The sequence below is a fragment of the Perissodus microlepis genome, chromosome 19 (genome assembly GCF_051167445.1).
Source record: "Perissodus microlepis isolate ML-2025 ecotype Zambia chromosome 19, ASM5116744v1, whole genome shotgun sequence".
Classification (NCBI taxonomy): Eukaryota; Metazoa; Chordata; class Actinopteri; order Cichliformes; family Cichlidae; genus Perissodus; species Perissodus microlepis.
The window spans coordinates 13705049-13721082 of NC_140479.1; the positions used below are offsets into that span (position 1 = coordinate 13705049).

Here is a 16034-nt window from a genome sequence, read left to right on the forward strand (position 1 = left end):
AAGGAATCCTTTGGACTTATTTGTGCAAAGCAAGCAGTATTTGATAGAATGTCAGTATTTGAAGCCTTGGTATGGAAACGCTTTAATGTATGACAACTAATCTTTTTAGGTTAGTTCATTTAAATAGTGTATTTATGCTTGCTTTACTTTTATTACATTTCACAGAAAACCGAGTCAGCTGTATGTTTGTTCATTTTTCATTCTATAAAATGGAGGATAGTTCTTATCTATTATACAGTGGTTTTTTTTTTTTTCCTTTTCATTTCTGGCTGCCCAGTACAACCTTTTAACATCTGAAGATATTACATTTTTTTTTATATTGAAGTTACATTAAAGCTGTGTTTATTTCTGTTATTACTGCCAGTTACATTTCTGACTCGTGAAGCTCCTGTATAGTCTCATACCTTTTGACATATTGCTCAGCCTTTTCAACATCATAGGAAATAATCTCTAAGAAAGATATTGGGTGACTGAGTTATCGGGAAAATAGAGCTGCACACATATGCTCTGTGTTTTTAAGTTAGCAACCACAATCTGCACACGGTCAATCCCTGACAGATGCCTGATAGCAGTTCAACATCCACACAGGGCTGACCCGGGAAGAGCTCCGCATGGACTCAGCAGGGGGATTTATATGATTTCTATCTCTGAGGTCTAAAAAGACATGATAACCTATTGATCTTAAACATCATGAGAAATGAAAAATAAGATTAACTGAAATGCTATGGATTATAAAAAAAAAACCCTCACAAAATATACACTGAGCACCAGAGAGAGAGAATTATACCTAGATTCAACAATTGCTTCATTATAAGCAGTCATCCCATACTAGGTCAGGCCTGCCTTTGCTCTGAAAATAGCTTTCATTACTTGGAGTCGTGGAGTCTGATGTTTTGGAAACCTCCCTTTAAGATTATGTGATGCTAACTATTCATGCTTATTTAAAAAGGGAGAGTGCTTCACATTCATGCTGCCAAGCTACCATTTTACCACATTCAAATTCAGACCTGCCAACTGGTGAGGTCCCTGACATCCACTGAACTGAAACCTGTCTAAAATTACTTTTGATTTATGATATGTTTTATTACCATGGTGGATGTTGTGAATGAAAGAAGGGTCCAGCAAAGGCTAAGGTGCGTTGTGCTTTCTGTGCACTCGTCACAATTGTGGTTATTTGGGTCATGGTATCCTTTCTACCCCACTTAATCTGGCCACTCTCCTCTGAACTTATTCATCAACAAGGAGCTGCAATCTGCAGACCAGCTGTTTGCTATGGGATCCCCACCATTCTGATAAAACTGAAAAAGCCCCCAAAAACCATTTCACACACACACACAACAGTCCCCCTCCATCACACCATACATGATTCTGATCTGTATGCATAAAATTTCAGGCATTGCATTCTTGCCACAAGATTGGTGATTGGATTAATACCTGAATATTCAGGCAAAAAGATATTACTTTTTAAAGTGTTCAGTAAGCACACTTTAGCTGCATTAAACAAAACAGCAACAAAAGCATATCCCCATCCATTAGTCTATTTCTTGTCTTTCTTTTTGTCTCAGTATAATTCTTTTTTCACCATCATAACCTTCCTAATGGTTCTGCCATCTGAGTTGGCAAATTCTTCCCACAAAACTGAATGGGGAAGCAGATTAAATATCTAACCTGTGTCCTCCTGTCATTTTCAGTAATGAGAAGAGAAATGGAACCCGGGACCTCGTTCATCTATCTGAAAAATACATCACACACATTTGAGGCACAATGTGTTACAGCTACACCAGAAACAAAAACACAAAAGCCACCTAGCAAATCTACCCTTTACATATGCAGAAGTAACCAGGTTACTCTGACAAATCAGGAGAAATTGAACAAACACTATATGTTACTGCAGTAGGTTAGTGTTTACTGCCTCTCCCTCGTCAAGCTTGTTTTGAAACTGTGGCTTTCTTACTTTAAGCAGGATATGTGCTGCTTCCTGATTCATTGAGCATGTGGTGGAGTGCCCTGTACTGCGAATACACTGTTTTCCTTTACAAATGTCTAAATATTGGAGTAAGAGATTTAGTACTACATGACCCCTGCACCCTAGCAGTGCAGCGTGGGGAAGCAAGTCACCTGATAATTTGTTTTGTGAGCTCCAGCTACTACAATATTCACTGCTCTTTGTGGATTTAGCCAACTGAGATCAACAAGATATAAGCAGATGGTACGTGAGCTATATGGCTGATTTCCAACCTGTAGCCACTAAAGCTAGTATAAAGGTACAAATTCAGTCAGTAAATCTAATCAACACCACAAACCTTAAAAATAAATCAGTGCAACCAGTCCAAGACCTACTATGGATGTGAATTGGTCAACACTTACTGCCCTGAAAACCAAGCACCCCAGCACCAAAGGTTTCTTGTCACCTATAGTATAGTGTAAAGGTCTAGCAAATAGAATGCTTTTGTAGTGAAAAAAGGGGTGAATACCTTATTTGGAAAATTTGTTATTATTGTTATTTGTCCCCTTAATTCTCCAAATTATAAGACACTATAGATTATTTTATGACAAACAGACAGCTAGTGTACAACCGTGCTGCCATGGTGGAAATACATTCATCCATAATGAGTGAGAAGAAATTCAAAGAGTCTCCAGACATCTTTGGCAATGAAAAAAAAAAAGAAACTAGGAGACATCATGTCAAACAGCCAAGAATTACAGCTGTCATTGATGAGCTAGCTGATGAGCTAAAAAAAAAAAGAAAAGTGAATGTTTACTGTCACAGAAAATTATTCAGATTGCTTTAACAGCCAGACAGAAGAATGTGTGAATCTGATTGACAGAAAAGATAAACAAATATGGATTTCAGCAGATATGGTTTTACTTTTATGAGTTCAGTTAAATTCAATTTAATGATATAGAGGTCAAATTAACAACAACAATTCCCTCAGGGCACTTTATATTGTAAGCTAAAGACCTTACAATAGTAGAAAGAAACCCAGAGAATCACGCAATTCCCTTTTAACAAGAAGAAAACCATCTGTAAAAGCAGGCAAAGAGAGGGGCAGCAAGCTGCCTTAATTGGTTGAGTGTGTGAAAAGAGAAGAGAACAGAGAGACGGGGCAAAATACAGACCGTGGCATAGACAGACAGAGTTTAATAATTACTAATGATTAAATACAGTAGTGCTTAAACACACGAGGAGTGAAACTGGGAGCTGGTTCCATAGTAGAGGGGCTCTAGCTCCCATTCTATGTTTAGATACCTTAGCAACCATAACTAAGACTGCAGTCTAAGAGCAAAGTGGTCTGTTAAGATACTGTGAGGATAAGATGTTTTAAGATAAGATGTGGGGCCTGATTCTTCAGGACCTTGTACGTGAGGAAAGATTTAAATTGGAATCTCAATTAAACATGGAGACAATGAAGTGAAGCTAATATGGGAGAAATATACTTGCTCTTTCTAGTCCCTGTCAGTACTCTCACTGCAGCGTTCTGGATCAACTGAAGGCTTTTCGAGGAGCTTATAGCACAGCTTAATAATAATGAATTACAATAGTCCAACCTAGAATTAATAAATACATGAACTAGTTTGCAATGGAAGCTTTGCATGTAATCATTAGCTAATATTCATGTCTGGCTCTCTTCCACAGTATGCCTTTTGTCCTGGGATCGTGTGATTGTTGGCATTTTCTCTGTATTATTCTAGGGTCTTTACCTTACAATATAAAGCAGCTTGAGGTGGTTGTTATTATGATTTGGTGCGATATAAATACAATTGAATTGACAGGTCATTGAAGGTCATCATGTGGTATTTAGTGCCAATTTAGCCTCTACATAAATTCCATCCTTATAGAACCACAAGCAAGTCTGGTGTTTTAAGCCTGCATTTGTGCATGGACACATACACAGTGTAACTGTGAAACTGTTAGGAGTTGCTCACATAGTCATTTCTGTAACATGAGCTAAAGGGGTCTTGATATTATTATTGCTTTGGCACATTGGAGTGTCAAAGTGTTTAACATGACAAAATGACGCACAAAATGAAAGGGTTTTTTTTGTTTCTTTCTTTTCCAGTTGAACTTTTACAACTCCATTTTTTGTTGAAATTAAAACACTGAAGCACCCCAGAAACTATCATCAATTTGCACCTCCTGGGAAAATCAAAGCTCAGTTAACATTCTGTTTTTAAGTATTTTCAAAGAAATGGTGGAAAATATGAATACCTGAAGAAATTCTGCCTATACAAAAAAATAAAAAAATAAAAATGTTGGAAGAGGCTACAAGGGAGATTAATAGAAACTGAATGCAAAGCAAAAGTGAACCTCAAAGAAGGATTAATTTGATGCAGAGCTCTGAGAGTTGGCAGGGTTCAAAAGTAAGTTTTTGTTGGCAACGTGTGGTTGTGGTGGGGAAATATTCTCTTCCTACTTTAAGTACAGAACTTAAGTAAACTAACAAGTTAGAATCTACCACTATAGCTTGAATGACTATACTTTCTTGTGCATTATATTTGTACTCACAGTAAAAGCATCTGTTGTGTGGTCAGGTCAGGTATCCAAACTCATATTGATTCATCTTTATTCATACAACCACTCTTCTATGTGGTTCTCAATCACATCTGTTGAGTCTGTTAGGTGACCTAAAACAGAAGGTGCACAACAAAAACCCCCACTGTTAGAAAAAGGCAGTTATGTTCATCTGGTCATACTAAAAACAACAACAGTAAAATAATAAAAATGCTGAATTAAGCAACAGTTTTGGTATCTGGTTCCAAAAGCACACGGTTATATTCAAAGTGCACTTTAGAGTGTAGGAGGGGCAGAAAAAAAGAAAAAAAAAACACCTTTTGCTTTCCGATTTGATGATTACATCACTCAAAGTGATTTTTTTTCAGTCTTTACAGTTAAGGGGAAACATATAAAGATGTATCTAAAAAGGTCAAACAGAGGCTGACTCAGGTCCAAGATGTTTTCAGACAAGGTTTCGGAGGAGTCCTCCCTGACCAAATCTCTTAGCTTCATAAAGGGAGGAAATGTGAATGGTGGAATAATACAGCTCTTAATAAATCTCCTCATTAAAATTCTGTGACCATGTCATAGCACATGTCCTCCCAGAGCCCACTGCAGCTTCTCATCCTAATGAGAGCAGATAAAAGCACCGAAAGTGAGGGAGAGAAAGTTAGACACAAGCCGGTTTCAGAGTGTTTATTTTGGCAAAAACTGTGTGTTCTGGCTTCAGGCTGCGTCAGGTGAGGTGCACGAACAAAAAGCAATTTTGAAGTCCCATTACAATTTCTACTGTTCTTGTAGAATAATGTGTCTCTGCAAAAACAAGGCTCCTCTAAAGATCTGCATCTGTCAAGCACCCGTCTTTGCTAAATCAGACGGTTGGGGTAGAACAGTAAATGACACAAAATCTCACTGGATGAACCAGAAGGAGCCGCAGTTTTATGGCAGCGGACAAGACACACCAAATTAAATAGTGTCACTTCAATACTGGATAATAAGCACTGTGTCGCAGTAGTCGAGCATAACAAAAAAGCAGATGGCTTGATCTCTGAAAATAGCCATTCTTTGCAGTATCTCCATTAAAAGCTGCCAGTAGCTCCAGAGATATGAAGCTTCTTTAAATGGTTTGCTCACATAAAATTATGGAAAACAAATATATTCTCAATTCAGTGTAGCCATGTTGATACTTTTTAGTCTGTTCACATTTTTTTTATGTTTCTCCAAATGAACAGAAGTGAAAGTATTTTTATTAGAAACCAGAAATGGATACCCTAGACAATCTGCAGGGTACACAGTCTGCAGTTTTCTGATCATTCTTAGCAGGAGAAAGTACTTCTAATGACTTTGTCAGTGTCACTCAAGCTAATGGCTCATTGTGCTGCAATGTAAAACTATTACACATGTACCAATAGTAAATTAATTGTTTTAGCTTAATTCAAATGAATAAAGATACTTTAATATATCTACAAACACTGTCAATATGGGAAAAGATGAAATAAAGTTGGATTTCAAGATCTAAGACGTCACCCGGTGCTCAGAATGGGGACCTCATCCTTGGCACAGATAAACAGAGCGCAACTGATTAAATTTCTTCACCTCTATGTCATGGTCCATCTAGACTGTGGACACAGTTTCTTACACATTTTCGCATCAAGTTTTTCAAATGATCACTTTTTCAGTGCTGTAGGGATGATACATGTCCCCACTCACTCTAACAGTGAGTCAATTTCTGCCTCCATCCCAAATAATCTGGGTCTCCATAAATTCAGATCATCTGTGTTCCATTCAATCATAAACTATGATCTATTTAATAATAACTCATTTTAAGCCAATATGCTTTTTAAGAAAACTCATTGATAGGCATTGCAATTTTGGAATCTTTCTCCATGCACAGTGTCTGAATGTTGACTTAAGAATACTGAAACTCTTTCAGAAAATGTTGGGGTTTCTTTCCAGATTGTAGACACAGACTGAGAGTAATCAGGTGAGATTTGTATTTCCAAACATCACCAAACCTGTACACAAACCCATCAATATGTTCTCCATAATGTTTGGTGCATAGCTGCATGGATTTTCTCAGCACATCTGTCATTGTAGATTTGACACCAGTGTTATGAGTGAGTGGTGCAAAAGCTCATTTTAAATGCGATTTGTGCATCTCAAGTGTCCACAGTGAGACACATCTGAACAAATCCAATTGTAATCACATTTCAAACCACCTAACCACCAAACGTGGTTTGGATCAAATGTGCAAAATGTGATTTCATGTTGCTTTTTAGTGTATAGGCCTTTCTAAAATCAATCTGGATACAATCTTGATTTGTCCAAAGTAAGAAAGGCCTAAGTAATCATTTCCACCTTTATGCAATCATTGTTTATTCCAGTGACTGGAATCTGCCTCACAGTGGAAATGTTTGCTGAATTCAATACAACTAAGAACACAAGAACACACACAACAATAACTGTTGTAACGTGTATCTTGTAGCAATTAAGAAGTTTATACATTTAAGCACAGGTAAACGTCAATTTCTCACTTTTTTCCTACTAGCTGGAAATTAATGTTTGAGACAATATTTTCCATGCAAAATATAAATGAACCTTTCAAGCTAACTCATCAACGACCACGACAGCATTGTTTATTAGGAAACAACAAATTCATGGGAATGTTAAGCTGCAATTCCTAATAAAAACTACAATCAGTGAAAAAAAGAGAAAATAAACTTTTCCTTTAGAGGCAAAGTGTTATGTTGTTGTGTCAAGTGAGTTCTGCCCCTGTCACGGTGACAGGCAGCAGCATATCCTCCCAAAATCCCATTGACAAGCTCTTTCTGCAATGAGAGATGTTACTAAGCCACAGAGATTTCCTGACTCCCTTGGTTGAAGCGGTTAGGTGTTGCCAAGTACACCTCTGCTTTCATTCTGGCAAAACAATATACTTAATGAGATTCCAGAGCCTGCAAGCAGTGTTCTCCGTCTCTGCGTAAACCCACCTACGGCAGCCCAAGTGCCCACACTGGCTTGTGGAGGGCTTAACATTGTTCAAGTGCAAACAGGCATGGAGTTGTAAAAGTTGAACTGGAATTCAGACAGTTACAATTTCATGCTGTATAATTGAGGTGCTGCTGTTGGCATACATGTGGCGTAGGTCATCAACAGCTGTCACTCTGGATTATGGTTGATGTAAGAGAGTGAAACATGGCACACTGAAAAAATAATATTCTTTTCCTTACTTTTTCTTTTTATTTCTCAGCACCTAAAAATTGCTAGAGTGGTACAACACCTCTGCTGTGGTGGTCACTTCCTTCATATAAAACAAGCTGGATGCAAGCAAATAAGTATCAGATGCATTAGGAAAGGCAAGAGCTCACCCTGAGAACATCTGATTCAAAATTACTTTCATCAGTCATTATGCATGGTCATTTATGCCAAATGATCAAAATGGATGGATAATACTATAATAAGAAATAAGAAATACTAAATAATATTCGAGAAATTACTTGAATAAAGAGTGTTCGCTGTCAACCACAGATGTGTATCCACATCACAAATCTGCTTGTACAAGCCAACATTTGAGGAGAGAGGAAGTCCTGGAAGTTTCTATTGACCTTGTTTTGTCTTTTACAAAACAAGGTCAAGCATATGCACATCTACGTGCATTCTCCTTATTCCTGATGTATTGACCTTTCAAATCACACCCAATCTCTTGCAAAGAGGCTTGTCATCAAAGCGTTGCAGATAAGCTGAGTATTCCATGACTTTACCTCTCTGAAAGAATTTGCACATGACACCTGAGCTGCAAATGAGGTCTCTCATAGATGTGAAGTCAAAAAGAATGCCACACACGTCCCTCTGCCCTGCTGTTGGCATCGTTTTGATCCAAGCGCTGGGAGAAGGGCAGGGGTGGATGGCGGGGTTGTACCTATGAATGCTAATAAATTGTGTCTTCAAAGACGTAACACTCCTCTAAAGTCACCTTAAACTCTTATACGAACAATACAGGGAGTGCAGAATTATTAGGCAAGTTGTATTTTTGAGGAATAATTTTATTATTGAACAGCAACCATGTTCTCAATGAACCCAAAAAACTCATTAATATCAAAGCTGAATGTTTGTGGAAGTAGTTTTTAGTTTGTTTTTAGTTTTAGCTATTTTAGGGGGATATCTGTGTGTGCAGGTGACAATTACTGTGCATAATTATTAGGCAACTTAACAAAAAACAAATATATACCCATTTCAATTATTTATTTTTACCAGTGAAACCAATATAACATCTCCACATTCACAAATATACATTTCTGACAAACAAAAACAAATCAGCGACCAATATAGCCACCTTTCTTTGCAAGGACACTCAAAAGCCTGCCATCCATGGATTCTGTCAGTGTTTTGATCTGTTCACCATCAACATTGCGTGCAGCAGCAACCACAGCCTCCCAGACACTGTTCAGAGAGGTGTACTGTTTTCCCTCCTTGTAAATCTCACATTTGATGATGGACCACAGGTTCTCAATGGGATCCAGATCAGGTGAACAAGGAGGCCATGTCATTAGTTTTTCTTCTTTTATACCCTTTCTTGCCAGCCACGCTGTGGAGTACTTGGACGCGTGTGATGGAGCATTGTCCTGCATGAAAATCATGTTTTTCTTGAAGGATGCAGACTTCTTCCTGTACCACTGCTTGAAGAAGGTGTCTTCCAGAAACTGGCAGTAGGACTGGGAGTTGAGCTTGACTCCATCCTCAACCCGAAAAGGCCCCACAAGCTCATCTTTGATGATACCAGCCCAAACCAGTACTCCACCTCCACCTTGCTGGCGTCTGAGTCGGACTGGAGCTCTCTGCCCTTTACCAATCCAGCCACGGGCCCATCCATCTGGCCCATCAAGACTCACTCTCATTTCATCAGTCCATAAAACCTTAGAAAAATCAGTCTTGAGATATTTCTTGGCCCAGTCTTGACGTTTCAGCTTGTGTGTCTTGTTCAGTGGTGGTCGTCTTTCAGCCTTTCTTACCTTGGCCATGTCTCTGAGTATTGCACACCTTGTGCTTTTGGGCAGTCCAGTGATGTTGCAGCTCTGAAATATGGCCAAACTGGTGGCAAGTGGCATCTTGGCAGCTGCACGCTTGACTTTTCTCAGTTCATGGGCAGTTATTTTGCGCCTTGGTTTTTCCACACGCTTCTTGCGACCCTGTTGACTATTTTGAATGAAACGCTTGATTGTTCGATGATCACGCTTCAGAAGCTTTGCAATTTTGAGACTGCTGCATCCCTCTGCAAGATATCTCACTATTTTTGACTTTTCTGAGCCTGTCAAGTCCTTCTTTTGACCCATTTTGCCAAAGGAAAGGAAGTTGCCTAATAATTATGCACACCTGATATAGGGTGTTGATGTCATTAGACCACACCCCTTCTCATTACAGAGATGCACATCACCTAATATGCTTAATTGGTAGTAGGCTTTCGAGCCTATACAGCTTGGAGTAAGACAACATGCATGAAGAGGATGATGTGGACAAAATACTCATTTGCCTAATAATTCTGCACTCCCTGTATGTCTAGACTCAAAAGTAGGCCTGAAGATTATTTTCCATAACGGAAAGTAATTTTTACTTTACGGCACACAGTCCTGAAAAAAAAAAACAACAACAACAAACAAATCCTTCCATTCAACTAAATCATGAAAACATGAGAGATGTATAGAGTTGAGAATGAGTGAACCTTTAGAAAAAGTTACCAAACAAACATTTTGCAATGCTTTGCTACCTCTCAACTTCATACACTAGCACATTGTCTCACCTATTTAAATAGCTATTTTGTCATTGCCAGCACCCCAACTGTGCCATACATTATTAATAATATGCATCACTTGCATCACTTCTTTCATATGGGCATGCGTTCAGTCTTACATTACATTAAATACGCTCTCTGAACCTCCTCTTCATTGAACCTACTGTGGTTTTACAACACTGTAGGCTCAGTGCAGGGGAGGTTAGCTTGACCTGCTGTTGGTTCTATCTTTAGCTTTGCAGCACACAGCTTGTGGTTTGCCACAGAGGGCCTTTTGGTTCATAATTCATGTTTTTGAGCAAAATCAGCTTGAAAGGAATTAATGCTACCTTGGCTCCAACCAGCAACCATTTATTCATTATATACATGCTTAACTGTTGAAACCAGTCTTGCTGCTTGACCTCTCGGGAGAATACCAAGTGAGTATATGTGGAGAGTTGTGTTGTGAAGCAGCTTGTGTGGGGGATGGAGAGTGGTCACAACAAATTAGTGAAGAAAACTTATAAAATTAACAAGAAGCCTATGTGGAGAGCACATCTTCTGCAAAGGCCAATAGCCTATTTTGGAATTTTTGAAGACAGTGATCCAAAGCTGCACCTGATTTTATAGAGACTCATTTTTGCCCATAACCCACCACGCTAGCAGAACTCAGGGAATGCAGCTTAGTAGTTTTTTTTTTTTTTTTTGCACAATTCCTCCCCCTTGGCAGAGGAATAATCAAACATGGATTTTCAAATAACAGCAGGATGGAGTAGCTTTAATGTAAAGTAGGCCTGTCTGCTCTGATCTCATAATACCAATATTTTTACCCAAGCTTTACAAATGTAACTACTATATCCTATCCCTATATGTTTATTATATGTTATATAATTATATGTTATACTGCACATAATATGTGCAGCAAATACATTAAGCCTGTTGAACAGAACTCTATGACAGTGATGTTGATCTTGCAGCTCACTTGGTTTGTTGCATAGTAATCATATTCCTCATTTATGGTCTCAGTTGCAAGCTTAATGTTGAATGTAACATTAAAAAGCATATGGTTCAATTAGAATCAAACACATGAAAGCTAATTCAGAGCATTGGGTGCATTCAGTTTTTAACTTGTGATATTTTGTTTTGTTTTTTTAAGAAAGACTCAAACACAAAAGGCTTTAAATTGGTATTAACTAAACTAATAACGACTTCAGGCTAAGTATGTCCATTTCTTTTACACAGTCTGTGTACATGGTGTGAAATGGTGGGAAGGAAAGTGTAATACAATGCATTGCACACTGTTTAACATCCAAACAGGCTGATGCAGAAATGAGATTGTGGTCTCATTTGCATGGAAGAGCTATGATGAAGCTGCATATAGTAATCGCCTGTGTAAACTGGCCCTCCAGTGCTGTACACAAGATGTATGCAAACAGCAATGACATGTTTTAAAATCCAAAATTATTTCTTGTTGTAAAATGTGTTTAGGAAGAGTATTGAGAGGAGGCTTTTATAAAGACGCTGCACCTCCAGCTCCTGTTTTCATTTTTTCTGTCAGGTTAAAATGCACTTGCGTCTATTACACTACTGTACTGTACTGTAAATGTTAAAATGTATTAGACCCAAAATGAACTCCCAAAACAAGCTCATTTCATCTCCTGTCCTGTGCATTATCTACCCTGTTTACACTACCTGGTATTTATTTGCATAAGAAAAACACCAACTGACTCATTCATTTTAAACAGCTCCTTCACACCAAGTTCTCAGTAAAAGAACACTGGTCCGAGCTGATGGACACATTATGCATGTAGGCGCTGTAGCAGTGAAACTGCTCTCCTTTGCCAGAGGGTCATTCCTTGACGACAAAGGCTGGCATTTTCAAAGGTCAGCCCATACAGTATGAATACATGGGATCTCTCTTTCTAACCTCTGCTCGTGGCATGCAGTCTCTTTTGTTTCTTTTTCTTTTTGGCAAACAACCACTCGGTGAAAACGGCACTATTGTGTTGTTTTGACTCTTGCATTTTACAGTTTACAGAACATCCCTGAGGTATTGAAATGTACTCAGTGAATTATATGTCTGATAGCTTGTACCCTAAAAGCATCACTTGACAACCGCTTTTAAAACAGAGCTTGTTTAAAATAAACTAGGCTGTTTGAATGCCTTTCACACAGATGACGAATGCATACATTTGTCATCGAGACAGATTTTTAATTAACGTCAAGGCATTTTTATTAACAGCAAAAGCTTATTAACTGAAAGGCCATTTGTTGTCCATTAATAAAAACAGGGAATAATTAAGGTTAAGTCCTGTCAAAATGATGGATTAAATTTGAGTTGAGTAATGGGTTAGTTAAGTGCAAGTAGTTTCGTAGTCACGGCACTAACTTGTAGTTTCCAAAGCCCCAGGGTACTTTCAGTGTGATGGCCATACACTACATTTATCTTCTTGTCAGAGTTAATCACAGACAGTCAAGTGAAAAAACCAAAAATGTCTCATTTAACACTTCATTGGCAGAAAACCCTTTCCCTATTCGCATATCTTTTGTATTTGAGTGCCATTTCTGGTTTTGTGCTTATCGGTGTGTGTGTTTGTTAATCATGACTGAAAATATAGTAAGCATAATTTAAATCTTACTTTTGATTACCTTCAAGGCATAAGGTTTAATGCTTTAAAGTAGAGGTATGACAGTTGCTTCACAACTACAAGGTTTGGAGGTGTGAATGTTATAGAAGATTATGCCCTCTGACCTGGGTGGGTTTTCTCTGGGAGCTCTAATTTCCTCCCATATTAGGTTAAATGTTGGCTAGAAGAGTGAGGTGGTGAGCCATGGAAAGCATCAGACATGCAAACACATACAAGTCAGTACTTATAACCTTTCTAACATGTTTTTTTTTTAACATAAACAGCTTAGGTAAGTAAGTAAGATGCTTGTCTCCCCATTTAACTTTTTTCAGTATTCTGTTCGGGACCATTCTCTAAAGAACCCAGCAAAAACCATATTTGAACTGTATAAGCTTGTGTGTTTTGCTTACACTGTACAGGATGATGTGCATTAAAGAAAAGTTTCTCCATATGAATCAAGTGACAGTAACTGAAACAAGATGCCTTTTACAATTGTGATTTAGACACAAACAGTTAAAAAATGTATGTATGAAATATCTTTAAACAAGTTTTTAAAAGGAAAATCATCCATTCATTATGCATCATTTCAGCGAGGATCAATGCTTTTACAAAAAAATTAATCCATTACCTGATTAGAAATGCTTCACACGTATCAAATACAAATTAATATTCAAAGCAGAATATTTTTAAGCATTTGCAAATATGCTTGATTGAGGATCGTTAAGTACAATAATTCTGAAACTGCTTTATAATTTCAAACACATTTGAAATGCTGTGTGTAAAGTCAAATTTTCCAGTGCTATTAATTCTGATAGTTATATTATGATTAAATTTAATAAATGGTTGCTTGGATCGAATCATCAAGTCATTAGGCCATTTCTTTGCTTTCACAATTCCCTCAGCTGTTGTAGCTTCACCTACATTTGTATCATAAAGGTTTGTAGCCACACTGGAGCTGGTCACTGTGCCTGCATTATGCTAATAAGTAACCTCTGTATGTCACATTCTTGCACTATTGTAGGCGTTAAATGTGTGTCAAACACTCAAGCGCTAAATCCTTTATGACTTAGAAATGTCTAACAGCTATTTACACATACATAGGTGTGTGTGTGTGTACGCGCGCGTGTGTTAAAACAGATAATGGAGACAAGAGTGATGGTTCATTTGTCTTTGCTGCTCTATCACTGAAACACATTCAGAGACTTTTGATTTGAGCAGTTGTGTATAGAAAAGCAGTCCAGGTACATAAGGCTTTTGGTTATGATGGCTGCACCTTTGATTGCTGTACCTACTAATTAGCCTACCAGCATCGGGGTGGATGATGCCAACATCTACCTCCAGCACTGAGCTCTCACTCACCTGGAGAAGTCTGGAAGCACTGTGAAGATCATGCTCTCTGATTTCTCCAGTGCTTATAACACCATCCAGAATGGTTTGGAGCTGTCAGGAGAGGACCATCACCTGTCCCAGTGGATACTGGACTACCTCACTGGCCACCCACAGTATGTGAGGACACAGGGCTACGTTTCTGACAGGCTGGTCTGCGGTACCAGGGCCCCGCAGAGAACTGTGCTAGCACCATTCCTGTTCATCCTGTACACTGCAGACTTTTCTATCAACTCCCCAGGCTGCCATCTACAAAAGTTCTCTGATGACTCTGCCATAGTTGGCCTCATTACAGGTGAGAATGACTCAGAGTACACACAGTGGGACTTTGTGGACTGGTGTCAGTGGAACCATCTCCTGATCAGCGCAGAGAAAAACCAAGGAGTCGGTGATGGATTTCCGCAGACGCAGATCCACCACACCGACACCAGTGGAAATCCAGAGAACTGGCATTGAGATAGTGGACTCTTATAAGTACCTGGGTGTTCACCTGAACAAAAAACTGGACTGGAATCACAACACTGATGCTCTTTACAGGAAGGGTCAAAGCAGACTCTACCTGCTGAGGAAACTGAGATGTTTTTTGACTCTGTGGCGGATTCAGGCATCTTCTATAGTGTTGTCTGTTTGAACAGCAGCTTATCTAAAGCTAAGAGGAAGCAGTTGGATAAGCTCATCAGGAAGGCCAGCTCTGTCCTAGGATGGCCCCTCGACCCAGTGCAGTGCAGGTGGTAGGAGACAGAAGAACTCTGGCAAAAACAACATCACTCTTGGACAATGTCTCCCACCCCATGCATGAAGCTGTTGCAGAACTGGAGAGCTCCTTCAGTGACAGACTGCTGCATCGTAGGTGCACAAAGGAGCGTTATTCCAGGTCCTTACTCACATCAGCTGTTAGACTTTATAACCATCAGTGCTCCCAACAAACAGAAAACGTTGTTTACATCCCTGCTGTTATTGGCACAGTTTTTCCATTTTCTGTAAAAAGCCTGTTGTTTTGTTTAAGCACAAATATACAGCACATTGTGTACATTTAAAAAAAAAATCTTATGTTGAAAATTGCCCTCACTTACTGTACAGTCACTATTTTATTTTTCTGTTCTTTACTTTTGTCTGAATCTGCACATCTACCTTTGACTTTGCTGCTGGAACACTTGAATTTCCCCGATAAGGGAGAATAAAGGATATTTCTATAAAGAATATTTGTGCAACACAAACATTTTTATTTTTTTCTCCTCATTTTTGCCCACCAGACAATACGTTTTGTGTTTTCAAGTTGTCTTATCAACATTTTTCATTGCATCCTTACAGGCTCAGGAGACTAAAGGAGGAAACGACAAATCTGTTTTATCTGTCAAGGTTTCTGGGGTATACAGCAGTGAAAGGTGTACTAAACTCAGGAATTGACATTGTTGATGTTGATATGACATCAACATTACTTAACAATTTCACTTTTACCAATAATTACAATTTTTTTTAAGCATTTCCGCAGTCTAGAGAAAATACGGAGGCCAGACTTTTTTGTGTGGTTGTTTATATTATGTGACAGTAAATTGTTTTTGTCACCAAAGCCATTAGACTAGAGTATTATGAACTTTTCAATTCCCAATACAATTTCATAAGACCACATATAGGACCGGGAATGCAACTGAGCACATTTACTCAGGAACTCAGATTTAATGTACTTGTACTTTAGGTGTTTCCATGTTACACCACTTTCTGCTATAACTTTCAAATATTTTAAATTCAGTTATTGTACTTT

At 38.5% G+C, this 16034-nt stretch overlaps 1 protein-coding gene across 6 annotated transcripts in view; it reads right to left on the bottom strand.

Moving 5' to 3' along the window:
• The window catches only part of LOC146365608 (leucine-rich repeat and fibronectin type-III domain-containing protein 2), a 136353-nt gene that overhangs the window by 57142 nt on the left and 63177 nt on the right, over positions 1-16034 (bottom strand). For 4 of the 6 annotated variants that reach the window (XM_084914810.1, XM_084914806.1, XM_084914805.1 and 1 more), the window contains one exon: positions 4508-4626. The exons of the other annotated variants lie outside the window; for them this stretch is intronic. The gene's annotated coding sequence lies outside the window, so the exon portion shown is untranslated. The remainder of the gene's footprint in view (positions 1-4507; positions 4627-16034) is intronic. 6 annotated transcript variants of the gene reach the window in all.